The sequence below is a fragment of the Boleophthalmus pectinirostris genome, unplaced genomic scaffold (assembly GCF_026225935.1).
Source record: "Boleophthalmus pectinirostris isolate CB_2022bp ecotype Guang Dong unplaced genomic scaffold, ASM2622593v1 HiC_scaffold_9, whole genome shotgun sequence".
In the NCBI taxonomy this organism is placed as follows: domain Eukaryota; kingdom Metazoa; phylum Chordata; class Actinopteri; order Gobiiformes; family Gobiidae; genus Boleophthalmus; species Boleophthalmus pectinirostris.
The window spans coordinates 33,342,522-33,358,163 of NW_026571541.1; the positions used below are offsets into that span (position 1 = coordinate 33,342,522).

The 15,642-nt window shown below is 42.1% G+C and overlaps 1 pseudogene; it reads left to right on the plus strand.

Moving 5' to 3' along the window:
* The first annotated feature begins 57 nt into the window (after positions 1-57).
* Positions 58-13,976, plus strand: LOC110161088 (NACHT, LRR and PYD domains-containing protein 3-like; annotated as a pseudogene).
* Positions 13,977-15,642: the final 1,666 nt, after the last annotated feature.

Below are 15,642 nucleotides of genomic sequence, written 5' to 3' on the forward strand. Positions count from 1 at the left end.
CTGTGACCTGCTTACACTTCATAGACCATGGCACAGTTACTTTTACTTTGGCCGGACCCGGAGCTCCCGTGGGTGCAGTGACGGGAGCGGCTCCGTGTCAAGAAAGACTGTGAATGTGCCCATGTCCTTGAGCTCAGGTAAGTCTGTGCGTGTTTGTGTCTTTGATGCCTAAGGTTTCAGTCAAAACCAGAGACTGTATAAAAAAGTATGGTCTATGGTCAAAACTCTCATTTTTAAAACGTGTCTTTTCACGTGTGAACATGAAAAGAGATAAAACATGGTGTTTTATCTCTGGTGGTGGTATTCATTAGGGCACGTAGGCTACTGCGTTTCTGTCAAACTTTTCATAATCAACAATATTTCTCTATAATACCAAAAGCCAAGCGGAAAAAGAAGCCTTAATAGCGTGCAGATTTAAAATTACTGCATGGATTGTAACTTATGCCATTTGTGTTTTATGATGTATTTTTAATTTATGTGTTGTTTTTCAAGATCACATTCAATTGATCAGTTTAATCAAAATACTCACACCCGTGGTCCTTGGGTAAATTTTTGTCCCAATTTTTTTACTGGCATAATTTTGACAGTGTATTTTTACTTTTTGATTTATTTTTCATTCTTTGGTGTTTAAAACCCTTCAAAGTTTTTTAGTGTCTTTTAGATTTATTTTTTTTTAGATTTTTCATCTTTCATTACAAGGTTATATCAGTAGAAAGACATTTGTACATATTTGTTCACACTGAAGGTCAGAGACGTAGATATTTGATATAAAAATGATATGGGTGTGTTCTAGAGGAGTGCCATAGTGCACTGAATGTGATTGTTTGGGAGTGTGTGTGAGTTTGTGTGTCTCTGTGTGCTGTGTATGCGAGTGTACATTTTCAGGTGTATGTATCTGTCATTGTTTATGTCTCTATAGATAAATGTGATTATTATTTTATTTTATTTTTTTAAGCAGAGTAATTGTGATTTAATATCACTTGACACTTCTTTTTCTCTTGTTAGTGTGTTCAAATTAGTTAAAAATGTGTCACAAAGGACCATAGGTGTAACTATTGGAGTTTTTGCAAAAACTAAAAAAATTTCAAAGTCAGTGTTAGCACTATTTTATGACATCCCCAGCCACTAATAATCCCAACACAAACAAATTAAAATTACTTGAAAGATATATATATTAAAAAAAAAAAACAACAACAACAAAACAAAACATTTGTTTTTTAACTTTTTTAGTTCATTTAAATTTTTCATTTTTGCATAAAAAAACTGGCATTTAAGGGGTAAAAATGTTGAAATATTATATAATATTTGGTGCGTATGATTAGGGCAGAAGTAAATGAAGACAATGATATAAAAAAGTTTGACAAAAATCCATACTGCATAAAAACTTATGTACATTTTTATCATGAAGCAGCACAGGTGTGACTATTTTAAAGGGGTGCACGAGGGTTAAAAGTGTAGGTAACACTGTATAAAAGACATTTAGGCTGCGTTCAGACTGCAGCCTGAAGTGACCCAAATCCGATTTTTTGGCCTCTATGTGACCTGTGTCCGATCTTTTAATGACAGTCTGAACGGCACAGATCCGAATTTTTCAAATGCGACCCAGGCCACTTGGATCTGTGGTCCTGAATCCGATACATATCCGATCTTTTCACATGCGACTTCAGTCTGAACGGCCAAAGCGCATCCATCCGACCTACACGTCATTAACAAGCGACAAACGTCACTATTCTGCGCTGAAGCAGGCGGAAACCGGAACTGTAAAATCGCCAGGTGCTCAATGCTCGCGACCATATTTGGACAACTTCCGTAACACAGAGCACGCTCGCTGCGGTTGACGCATGGGGTTGACGTCATCGTGTCTCCAGTGCACATGCGGGACACTTTCGGGCCGTTTACCGTTCACACTGAAGTCACAAACAAGTCGCATTTAATTGGAAATGTGAACGACCTCGCAAAAACATCGGATTTCACAAAAAAATCGGAATTGAGCATTAAGCCCTGCAGTCTGAACGTAGCCTTAGTCTTGTTATATTATTTGTTGTTGTTCGTTGTTATACTCTTTCTCACCACAAGAGGGGCTCTTGCACGACACGAACTTTGATCAGTATAGCCGTGACGCTCAGTGCATCGGCTGTGTCTCAGACACTTTAATGTCTGAATGATAGTGTGCGTCCTTTAGATGTGAGTATTCTTGTGTGTGAGTGGTATAGTGGTATTATGTTCAAAGTTTGTAGCTGTAGTTTGACTGTGTTTTGTGCAGTTTAGAAATCTTTGTGCGTGACTTTCGTTTTTGTATTGCTAGCTAGCCTCGTGTCTGTGTAATTGCGCATTGTTAAGTGTGTACGTTAGAATACCGTTTTTTCTTTTACTTCACAAATCCCCAGTAACCATCTGTTATATATATATATATATATATATATATATATATATATATATATATATATATATATATATATGCAGTTTCCTTTGTATTAAACCTGAGTAATTTGATTTGGATCTATTTATATCTAAACTGCACCGACCATATTGGCCCCCTATCGGCCACTTTGTAGTTTGCAGTATTGTGTAAATAATCATGATTAACCACCATTTTGATTTATTATTGATATATTGTTTGTATTTGTTTGTTCTTTCTCTTGTAGAGAACCACACACACGTCTTTAAGCACGCAGACATTAAAGAAACGTTCGACATTACCTGGATGTGGACTCCCTCATTTTAACTCACCTGAACGTCTATAATTGCTGTCCTGACCCGACACCCTGTAGTGATTGCTAGCCAGCACTCCAGTTTTCTCATATTATACAATCCTCATTACAAACACTACTAAATCAAAAGTCATTAAGCTATTAAAAATATAATGTATATATATACTATATATATATATATATATAATATATGATATATATATATATATATATATATATATTAGAGCCCGACCGATATGGATTTTGCTGTGGCCGATATGAAACCGATATAATGTGAGTTGCCGCTGCCGATAGCCGATATAATCACCGATATATTTAGTGATGTAAAAATTCACTGTAAATGTTTAATTGTTTAAAAAACTTAGGTTTGGCTCTGGTGGATTTTAAATTGGGTTTATTTAGGCAACATTTATTGTTATTCTGCCTCTTTACATCATATTTACAGACAGTAGGTTGGCTTAATGGCATTTTTGCATCACATTCTAGACACTAGTGATGGGTATTCCAGTTCTTTTTAGAGAACCGGCTCTTTTGGCTCGGCTCACTAAAAGCTGCTGGTTCTTTTGGCTCCCAAGTGGCTCTTCAGATTGTTTTGTTGCAAGCAGGACTGAATCAGGACTGAACCAGGTCTAAACCAGGACTGAAAAAGGACTAAACCGGGACTTATTTATTTTATGCTAAAACTACAGTCAAATATGCTCGTTTTTTTATTTTATTTTTTTTAATCCTACGTACACGCAAATTTCTCAAAGTTTCGTTTTTAGCCGCTGCCGCTGTCAAACCACGAATCTGCACGCGGCGTGAAGAGAAAAAAAAGTGAGAGAAAGAGAAAACACGGCTCCCAATAAGGATCAGGCTCCCGTCGTTCCCTTCAAAGAGCCGGTTCTAAGAGTCATTTCGTTCGCGACGGACCCATAACTAGTAAAGAAAGTAGCGCTATTAGCCTTTAGCCGTAAATACGTGCGCGCCGCGGTAATTAATTATATGCGCAAATGTCATAATTCACACGTCTATTCACAGCTCATTTACATATCAGTGCAGGTCCAGTAGCAAATGTACGGCCAATATAGTCACTTTAGAACAGACCAATAGAAAACAGTCTGTTTATGTGCGGGAGCTACAGCAGCTAACCCATAACAAATGACAAAAACTAGCTTCAGAGTCGACATATTTCCAACACTCACCGCTCACACAGGCTCCTCCTCACATCACAAATCTGCACTAATAAATGTCCTTTTAATCCAGACTCAAACCGATTGTCCATAAAAAGAATATAATCTCAGTGTTTGGATCTGTGTCTGCAGGTGTAAACAAACACACGTGAGTGACGCGACTCTGTGGTGTGTTCAGGGACAGTACGGACACACACAGACAAATGACTCCGTAGATAAATACTGATGTGGAGCCACATATTAGGACATTTATCTGTCTGTAAATTGGATTAAATGAACAGAATGTAGAGAGTCTAAGATTTATAACGAGGTATAACATGCCCACGTGAAATATCGGCCCCTATCAGCAAGCATATCGGCCGATAGCCGATATGCCTAAAGTTGCCCATATCAGCCGATAATATCGGTCACATTAAAACTAAGATTTAAGTGTTAGAATTTCATTTAAACGGTGCATGGTCAAAGTTTCAGAAAAGTTGGATTGTACAAAATGAGAAAATTGTCAATATTAAATTTGTTCTGTAGCTTAACACCTTAACCCAGAGCTCTTCCTGGTGCATACATGTCAGAGGTGCTCATTTTCATAGCATTAAACTGTTTATATCATTGTTAGATTTAAAGAAGCGATAAAGGTCTAATATTATTAAATCATGCACATGTTTCCCTTTATACCACACTGTCTCTGACACAAGTGACTCATTTTAAGAAGTTTCACATGACAGGACATTTTTGTGTTCTTTGTTAAAATACAAAGAAATGAAGCACTTTATTCTCAAAAAAATATGTAATTTATAGAACACATATTTATGCTCTGTTGAGTTTAATTTTAGAGAAAGAAAAACATTATTTTTGTCACTCTATACAACTGTCATTAATCTACTTGCACTGAAAGTTCTATCATGACACAGACCTGCTCTGTCACACCTAAATCACAGCTGTGATTTATGTATTTATTTATTTATAAGAAGGACAATGCATATTGACCAACAGTACAACTGCCTAATTTTCATTTCAGGAAAATGGAGAAAACACCAGGGCCAGCTGAACCAGGGCTAAACCAGGACTGTGTCAGGCCTAAAGCAGGTCTTGGCCCCAGCGGAGTTTCTCTAAGTAGTAACACCTCCAAAGAGTGGGGCTTTACCTTTAAAAAAGGACAAACTGGATCATCTGCACAAGTCAGGTCAGTTTAATGGTTCCAAATGAAGTTTAGCTTCAAGTTCCCACTTTTATTCTTTGCTTTTAACACCGTGTGAGCTATGTGGTTCTGTGTCTTGTATGTATTTTTCTTTGTTTTACTATTTATTGCTATTTGATGAGTTTTTGGTTTTGTTTTCATTTGATTTTTACTGTTTTTATTGTTTTTGGACTGGTATGATCACAGTTTTAGCAGTTTACCTTTTGTTGTCTTAGTTTTATGATCTCTGTGCAGCACTTTGGAAACAGTTTTGTTTGTAAAATGTGCTGTAGAAATAAAGTGGATTCGGATTTGAAAGCAGGACTAAACAGAACTCTTTTGTTATTGGTCAGCAGAGATGAGAAGCCAAGCATTCCCACTGGTCAGGAGCCTCCGCTGGAGCTGGACTGTATCTTCCAGGTCTGTGCTCTGAAAGTGTTATTGTGATTATTCAAAAGGCCAGATCAGATCACACACATGTTCTCATGGAAGTTAATCTGCATGTGGGTGCACTCTTACTCTCTTGTTCCTCTTTGGTTCCAGCCATAGACTGTATATAAATGGACATAGCTAACTCCTGCCAAAACAGGGATGTGGGCTCTTAGCAACACTATCAATCAAAGGGGTGACGCTCCTTCGGGATTACTTCTTCATACAGTCTGTGGTTCTAGGTTCTGGAGGAGCAGGTCCTGAGGTTTGTCCAACAGCAGCTGCAACGGCTCCACAGGCTCCTGGCCTCAGATTACACAGAATGCTCTGAGAGTGAGGAGGAGGAAAGCAAGGAGGTTCTGACCATCACTCTGGACTTCCTGAAGAGGATGGACCAAGAGCAACTGGCCCGGCGCTTGATGAGCAGTAAGAACCTCCAGATGCCCTTCCTATGTGTCAGATGCACTCCCACACTTCTGTATCCTCGTGTATCATGTTATGACTCAAAACACCAAAACAACGTTAAAAGTTCCAATACAATTACTTTTTTAAACTTTCTGATTCTCCTTTGATGAGTGATTTTTATTCATAGAAAAATAACAAAAACTATTCCCCAAAAAACAGAGTAATTAAGGAAAAATCCTATCCTTACACAATAAGGGCAAACAAACAGGACATCTGGACTCACCAGGTCAAACAAAAGGAGGCTAAGCTAACGAAAAGTTACAGCATAGACATGTCCACAAGGAACAGTGCTGTGTACCAGGGGGCAGAGGCCAGTGTGCATAACAAAGCAACACTAAAAAAAGAATACTCAACTATATACAAAACAGGCAAAAATTCTAAATCACTAAGGACTAAGTAGAAATAAGGATAAATATACAGAAAAATACATAAATATAAAATATAAAAACAACTTCTGTTGGCAAAAACTGTGAAAAAATACAACAATAAATATAGATAATAAAAAAATATACAGGAGAAAAAGGTGCCCAAACATAAGAGCCTCCCATCCTCCTGTCTGCCTGTATATCAAATGCCCTCTCATATGAAATATTACACGTTTTTCCCTTCTGTCTTATTTAAAGGGAGTAAAGTTGGATTCAAAGATAAACTGAAGTCTGATCTGCATCAGAGGTTCAGCCGTGTGTTTGAGGGCGTGGCTAAAGCAGGAGACCCCACCCCCCTGAACCAGATCTACACAGAGCTCTACATCATAGAGGGCGGGGCCTCAGAGGTCAACCAGGAGCATGAAGTCAGACACATGGAGATCGCATCCAGAAGACCAGCAGCTCCAGAGACAACCATCACATGTGAAGAGCTCTTTAAACCCCGCCCACATTCACCAGAGCCAATCAGAACGGTGCTGACAAAGGGCGTGGCGGGTGTGGGGAAAACAGTACTGACTCAGAAGTTCAGTCTGGATTGGGCTGAAGGCCGGGCCCACCAGGAACTCCAGCTGCTTTTCCTGTTCACTTTCAGAGAGCTCAATTTGCTTAGAGACACAGAGTTCAGCCTGATGGGACTGCTGCACCACTTCTTCAGTCAATCCAAAAATCTCTGCAGCTTCCAACAGCTCCAGATGCTCTTCATCTTTGACGGTCTGGACGAGTGCAGACTTCCTCTGGACTTCAGCCAAACCCGGGGTCCTGAGCGACCCCACAGAGCCTGCCTTAGTACACGTGCTGCTGGTGAACCTCATAAGAGGGAGCCTGCTTCCCTCCGCTCTCCTCTGGATAACCACGCGCCCCGCCGCGGCCAATCAGATCCCTGCTGAATGCGTCTCCATGGTGACAGAGGTGCGAGGTTTCGCCGACCCACAGAAGGAGCAATACTTCAGGAAGAGGTTCAGAGACCAGGCCACAGCTGTCATCTCCCACATCAAGAGCATCCGCAGCCTCCACATCATGAGCCACATCCCGATCTTCTGCTGGATCCTCTCAACAGTTCTACAGAAGCTTCTGGAACAAACAGAGAAACAAGAGCTGCCCCGAACTCTCACACAGATGTATGTCCACTTCCTGGTGGTGCAGGCCAAAGTTCAGAACATCAAGTATCATCAGGGATCTGGGGCGGATCTTCACTGGACTCCAGAGACCAGGGAGATGGTGCAATCTCTGGGAAAACTGGGCTTTGAGCAGCTACTAAAAGGAAACCTGATCTTCTACGAGAGTGACCTGAGCGAGTGTGAGCTGGACGCTGCAGCGGCCTCAGTGTACTCCGGAGTGTTCACACAGGTCTTTAGAGAGGAGCCAGGCCTGTACCAGGACAAGGTCTACTGCTTCATTCATCTGAGTGTGCAGGAGTTTTTGGCAGCTCTTCACGTCCATCAGACCTTCTACAGCTCTGGAGAGAACCTGTTGGAGCCACCATACTCCTCTGAGAGACCAGACACTGAAGGCAGCCTTCTACCGCTCTGCTGTGGACCAGGCCTTACAGAGTCCAAATGGACACCTGGACCTGTTCCTGCGCTTCCTCCTGGGGCTGTCTCTGCCGACCAATCAGAGTCTGCTGCAGGGTCTGCTGACTCACACAGGAAGTGAACAGACCAATCAGGAGACAGTCGAGTACATCAAACAGAGGCTGAATGAGAAGGGTCTGTCTGCAGAGAGAAGTCTGAACCTGCTCCACTGTCTGATCGAACTGAATGATGACAGTCTGGTGCAGGAGATACAGAAGAACATGAGAAGATACCTCTCTGATAGACACATGTCTCCTGCTCTGTGGTCTGCCCTGTCCTTCCTCTTACTGTCCTCGGAGTCAGACCTGGAGGAATTTGACCTGAGAAAATACCAGCACTCAGAGACAGCTCTCCAGGGTCTGCTGCCAGTGGTCAGAGCCTCCACCAAAGCCCTGTGAGTCCAGACTGTATTTAAGCTTTCATGTGGAGGTTCTAGTCTCTTATGTCCCTCTCTCTCCTCAGTCTGATTGGCTGTGGCCTGTCCCCTCACAGCTGTGGTCCTCTGGCCTCAGTCCTCAGCTCCTCCAGTCTCACACACTTGGATCTCAGTCACAATGACCTCCAGGACACAGGAGTGGAGCTGCTGTGTTCTGGACTGAAGAGCACCCCTTGCAGACTGGAGACTCTCAGGTGAGACACTCCTATGATGCACTCTGCCCCCTTGTGTCCACATGAGTGTAATGCTGTGTCTTTAGGCTGTCTGGATGTCTGGTCTCAGAGAGGGGCGGGGCTGCTCTGGCCTCAGCTCTGAGCTTGGCCCCCTCCCATCTGAGGGAGTTAGACCTGAGCTTCAACCATCCAGGACCCTCAGCAGAGCTCCTGACTGCTCTACGGGATGACCCACGCTGCCCTCTGCAGTCTGTCAGGTGAGACCACCCCCTCCTGTCTGTCTCTGTTCTCTGGTCCTGGTCTCTGGTTTTGTCTCTGATCTGGGCTCTGGGCTGATCTATGGTTTTGTCTCTGGTCTGGTTTAAACTGGATTTGTGCATTTCAGGTTGGATCCTGCTGGAGAGCGCTGGATGGTCCCAGGTCTGAGGAAATGTGAGTCTGTTTTGTTTAATTCACACATTGTGCAAGTACAGATAACTACAGATAAATCGTGGCCTTGAATTACAATTTCGGGCCCACAATATATAATTCATACACACAATTTAGCCAATGTGTTTGCACAAATTAAGAAATAAAGAGATATGTTATTGTGTCATACAGTAAGCCATCCACATTGGCTAAACAGACACAGAGCGGCCCACTGAAGCCTGACGCAACTCATTTCAATACAGTCCCTGACAAAAGTCTTGTCGCTTATCCATTTTGTAGAAACAAAAGCTTATAACCTGACTTTAAATTAATCGATTGGTTTTAGAAATGTCTCATATGAAAGCTAAAACCCTCCCAAATTATGCTCAATATACTAAAATAAATTTGCTTCACTAAAGAAAAGATTGATCATTTAATGAACACCGAAAGGTCAGATTTTGGCAAGACAAAAGTCTTGTCGCCTTGTCATATGATGCACCCAATCCTAGATTACAGCCTCACCTGTGATCAGTTACTGATTAATCAATTAGTGGGTGTGTATAAAAAGAACCCCAGCACACCAGACCTTCACATCAACTGCAACTTGACCTCTGACAACATGCCTAAGATCCACCCTGAGACCAAAGCGTTAATTATCAAGAGGCTGAAGACCAGATTCCACTGCTGAGGTGGTGACACCTTCAATGTGTCTCAGCGTCAAGTACAAAGAATAAGAAAAAGATCTGAAATGACTGGAGATGTTTTTGACAAGCCCAGGTCCGGCAGACCCCGCAAGACAACTGCTCGGGAGGACCGTCTGTTGATTCGAAAATCCAAGGCCCCCTTTTCCACTGCAGCAGACTCCACCAGGCCTGGTCACCTCAAGTCCCTGTGTCAACCACAACAGTTTGTAGAATTCTGTCTCGAAATGGCCTCCATGGTCGAATCAGTGCACAGAAACCAGCACTAAACAAAAGGCAATTAAAAAACCGTGTGGCATTTGCCAAGGCCCACAGCCTGCTAAAAGGATGGACACTGGAAAAGTGGCAGAAGGTGGATTTCTCAGATGAATCCTCTGTTGAATTACATCACAGCCGCCACAAATATTGCAGGAGACCTACTGGAGCCCGCATGAATCCAAGATTCACCCAGAAAACAGTTAAGTTTGGTGGCGGAAAAATCATGGTTTGGGGTTCCATCAGTATGGGGGTGTGCGAGACATTTGCAGGGTGGAAGGCAAATATCAATAACCTAAAATATCAAGAAGTATTAGCTCCTCTTACATTCCCAACCATAAAAGGGGTCAAATTTTGCAGCAGGATGGTGCTCCATCACATACTTCTATCTCTACATCAAAGTTTCTCAAGGCGAAGAAGATCAAGGTGCTCCAGGACTGGCCAGCCCAGTCATCAGACATGAACATCATTGAGCAGGTCTGGGGTAGAATGAAAGAGGAAGCATGAAGGCAAAACCAAAGAATCTTGATGAACTCTGGGAGGCATGTAAGACGCTTTCTTTGCTATTCCTGATGACTTCATCAACAAATTGTATGAATCATTGTCGAACCGCATGGATACAGTCCTTCAAGCTCATGGAGTCATACAAGATATTAAATATGGATCTCACAGCACCACTACTTCATTCACTGACGTTATGCAACATATTTTTGTATTTGAAGTAAATTATTTGTTCAATTTTCTGTAGGCGACAAAACTTTTGTCTTGCCAAAATCTGACCTTTCTGTGTTCATTAAATGATCAATCTTTCTTCAGTGAAGCAAATTTATTTTAGTATATTGAGCATAATTTGGGAGGGTTTTAGCTTTCATATGAGACATTTCTAAAACCAATCGATTAATTTAAAGTCAGGTTATAAGCTTTTCTTTCTACAAAATGGATAAGCGACAAGACTTTTGTCAGGGACTGTAAATGTAAAGCACTCAGTCTATTTTTACACAGTCCTTCATCACAAACAATAGCATTTTAAGAAAAAGATATTTAATATGAAAACTTTTATGCTGCGATCTCATGCATCAGGGCATGGGGTTGCACACCTTGTGTAGCACCCAGTCACCTGGTCTGGAAAGCCTCTATATGACTCATCAACTGACTCTGTTTAGCCAATGTGGACAGCTTATAGCACTTAACCTTTAATTTCTTAATTTGTGGGAATGAATTGACAAAATCACGGGAATGAATTACATATTGTTGGCACAAAATAGTAATTCGAGGCCATGATTTAGAAGCTTTTTTCACACACATGCCATTAAGCAGCCTCCATATTTATCAGCTCAGATCATTAGATTCATTATTTTTAAAATGTGTTCAAATCTCACCCAGTTTTCCTTAATTGGTGAAGTTTATCATTTAACTTATGAGCAGTAGATGTGACATGTAGAGGTAATACCATAACTTTTACTTAGAAACCATACTGTAAACAAGGGCCAAATTCATTTCATTTACACTATATCTAGGCTAGATTAAAATAAATCTAGCCTAGTTTTCCTTTACTTTTCCTCACAAACGTCTGGTGGTGGGAGACTGTGTTAAATAATATTTATGATAGGTCCGATCCACAAAATGTAGAAACTATTAGAACAAATGAATTATGTGTTTCAGACTCCTGTGAGTTCTCTCTGGACCCAAACACAGCTCACAGACACCAGCTTCTGTCTGAGGACCATCGGACTGTGACACGTGTGAAGGAGAAGCAGGAGTATCCAGATCATGAGGACAGATTCACAGATTGGCCTCAGGTCCTAAGCTGCACTGGCCTGAGGGGGCGCTGTTACTGGGAAGTGGACTGGAGTGGGCGGGTTTATGTGGCAATGAGTTACAAAGGGATAAGCCGAAGTGGAGGGGGGCGGGAGTGTGTGTTTGGAGAAAAGTATCAGTCCTGGTGTCTGGGAATCTTTGATGATGGAGGGTACTTTGTCTATCACAACAGCGACTTAACACGACTCCCCGTCTCCTGTCACTCAGAGAAAGTGGACATGTCCTCTGGTAAAGGGGATGTGTCCTCTGGTAAAGGAGGAGTGCTTTCTGGCAGAGTGGGTGTTTTCCTGGACTCTGAGGCTGGAGCTATGTCCTTCTATGAGGTCTCCTCTGACGGAGAACTGTTCCACCTCTGGACCTTCTCCTCGTCCTTCTCAGAGCCTCTGTTCCCTGGGTTTGGACTGCTGGAAGAAGGGTCCTATGTAACGGTGAAAGAGACAAGACAATGAAGAGGAACTGTATTTGTCCCACGATGAGGACAGAACAATGAGAATAAAAGATATACAAGAGAAACAAGAACACAAAATGGAACTTTAATGTAACTGTTTAAATTTTATTTTGAATTTCTTCACTTTGGCTCTAAACTGTTTTGCACCAGTGCATAAAGTAGATTTTTTTTCTGTCATTTCTCAGTAAGTTAAAAGGGGGGTATTTTACTACACATAACAGACACACATAACAGATCACTATTTTTACTGTTTTGAAACAACCTATTAAGATGTTTTATTAGTTTTACTTTTGTTTTTGACACTCAGTGAGTCTCCCCCTCCTTTGCTCCTCATGCTAATTCACTTCACATTCAGAGCACTATCACAACACAATCAACATACATCCCTCTAATGAAACTACTGCACATTCCATCAGGTTTGTTAAGTTGCTGTACTTGTATCATGTTTTTGTACATTTTTGGAGAACCGTCATGTGGGAGTCTTGTGAAAAATTGTGTATATCTTGAATAATAATGATAATCCATGTGCAAAGCCTTGTAAGTTTATGAAATACAAAAAAGCTTACTCTTTGTTACAACAAATAAGACAGGGCCTAGGCCTGCCCTGGCCAGAGACTGACAGCCTTTTACAGGGCCTATTGCTTGCATGGGCATGCACTCATCATTGTTAGCTGTCTTGAAGTGAAGTTGAGCGGGAACTGCTCATGTCTCCCAAACACATTCCTGACATCAAGCTGTATCCAAGTTGCCTAAGAGTGCTATCCACCCATCCACCCATTTTCTTCCTTATCCGGGGCCGGGTCGCGAGGGCAGCAGTCTCAGTAGGGACTCCCAGACTTCCTTCACCCCAGATACGTCCTCCAGCTCCTCCGGGGGAACCCCGAGGCGTTCCCAGGCCAGCCGAGAGACATAGTCCCTCCAGCTTGTCCTGGGTCTTCCCCGGGGCCTCCTCCCGGTGGGACATGCCCGGAACTCCTCCCGAGGGAGGTGCTCCAGGAGGCATCTGGAACAGATGCCCGAACCTCTTCAACTGGCTACTCTCGATGTGGAGGAGCAATGGCTCTACTCCGAGCTCCTCCCGTGTGATTGAGCTCCTCACCCTGTCTCTAAGGGAGCGCCCAGCCACCCTGCAGAGAAAACTAATTTCAACCGCTTGTAGCCGCGATCTCGTCCTTTCGGTCACTACCCAGAGCTCATGACCGTAGGTGAGAGTAGGAACGAAGACTGACCGGTAAATCGAGAACTTCGCCTTTCGGCTCAGTTCCCTCTTCACCACAACGGTCCGATATAGAGACCACATCACTGCAGACGCTGCACCGATCCACCTGTCAATCTCACGTTCCGTCCTTCCCTCACTCGTGAACAAGACCCCAAATACTTGAACTTCTCCACTTGAGGCAAGGACTCTCCACCCACCCGGAGAGGGCAAGCCACCTTTTTCCGATCGAGAACCATGGCCTCGGATTTAGAAGAGCTGATCTTCATCCCAGCCGCTTCACACTCGGCTGCAAACCGCCCCAGTGCACATTGCAGGTCCTGGTTGGATGAAGCCAACAGAACAACATCGTCTGCAAACAGCAGAGATGAGATCCTGTGGTCCCCAAACCGGACCCCCTGACTGCGCCTAGAAATTCTGTCCATAAAAACAATGAACAGAACCGGTGACAAACGGCAGCCCTGGCGGAGTCCAACATGCACCGGGAACAGGTCTGACACACACACAGCTTTTTTCTTCTCCTCTTTGAGCTCTAATTTGACTCCCCGAAACATGCTCAAAAACTCACACAATATTTTGCCCAAAATTCAGGCATGCATGGGTTGTTTATGGAGTAAGAAAGCTTTTAGAAATATTTGTGTGCATAGGATAGAAATTTGTGTATATTTGGGAAATCTTTGCATATTTGGCTGTAGTTGAGCATAAAATAAATATGTGTAAACTCTCAAATGAGTCCAGTTGTACGTAAAATATATTGTGTTCTCCCATGAATCTGCAAACACAGCAAGGTGTTACCTGTAAACACGAACATCACTTGATGCTAGAAGCTGTATTAAACTGTAATGTCTAACATCTCATTGGCTAGGAGAAAAAAAATCAGTTTGTCAACTGGACAAAGGTTAGTTTGGTTGAAGACATTTTGCAGCTCATCCAAGCTGCTTCTTCAATTCTGAAGAAGCAGCTTCAGAACTGAAGAAGCAGCTTTTCAGTTCTGAAGAAGCTTCTTCAGTTCTGAAGAAGCTTCCTCAGTTCTGAAGAAGCAGCTTGGATGAGCTGCAAAACGTCTTCAACCAAACTAACTTTTGTCCAGTTGACAAACTGATTTTTTTTCTTCGCCATGGATTCTACCTGGACGACTGAAGGATTCTTCACACATCTCATTGGCTATGTGATGTCTGTAACCAGGACAGTTTGATAGTGTGGTGTAAACTGGGACATTTCAGTGTCCCGAGTAACTTTTGGTCACCCTACTTCAGTGACCTGTGTCTGCAGATAGAAAAAAGGTATAGGAATGTAACGTGCAACTGTGAATGTCTCTCATATTGTATGTTAATTATGGGAGGACAATCCAGTAAACCCAGATCAAATCAAATTGTTTCAAGTAATATTCATTATTTACTTAAACACAGGAAGCTAGTTATTGTGTTTAAGATGTTGATAGGACTGAACTGTAATCAGTCTCTCATGTTCAATTAGACGCATGGCCGAGCTGTATCAAATGTGGTCATTAAATAGGACAGCCAGGTTATTAAGGGACATTTCAGAATATAATGTTTTCACATTTAATAAACCAATGTGCATACTAAGACAGGACATATATACCATTTAGATAAAAAAAAAAATACTAAAATGAAGACAACTGCATCTGAGCATGTGCTAGCATGATTAGCTCACTAATTAAACAAGTGTTATCATTAAAAATGGTTAAACCAAGCAAAAGATAACTTATCTTTATTGTAGATTAGGGCAGACCTCCTTTTTCCAGGAGAAGTACTTAAATGAGTCTACTGTTGATAGTAGGAGTTGTGCTGCTGGGAGCAGAGTTGCTAACAGACATGTTCTTCAGGAGTTCTGAATCCAGCCAATCAAACCTAAGCTGTTCAGAGAGTTTGCTCTCAGCCAATCACAGCGTAACTGAAAATCAGCACCAAACCCACATTGACCAATGGGCTTAAAGTTTGTGCTAGTTCAAGTTGAGCAGCAGATTGGGAAGTACTACACAGACCCTAGACTGAGGTTAGTTTGAGCAGAAGATTAAATCTGTCCAGTGTCTTTGTGGGAGACAAAGACAAGCAAATAAACACAGTTTGAGATTTGGTTAAGGCCAAATAGAGATCTTTTTCATGTCTACAGAGGAGTCTAACCTGAGCGATTCAGCGGCCTGTTTCTCTGGAGCAAAATATGAGAAGCCGGAGCAATAAACTATGCTACGCTAAAGATATGAGGTTTTATTGAAGTCT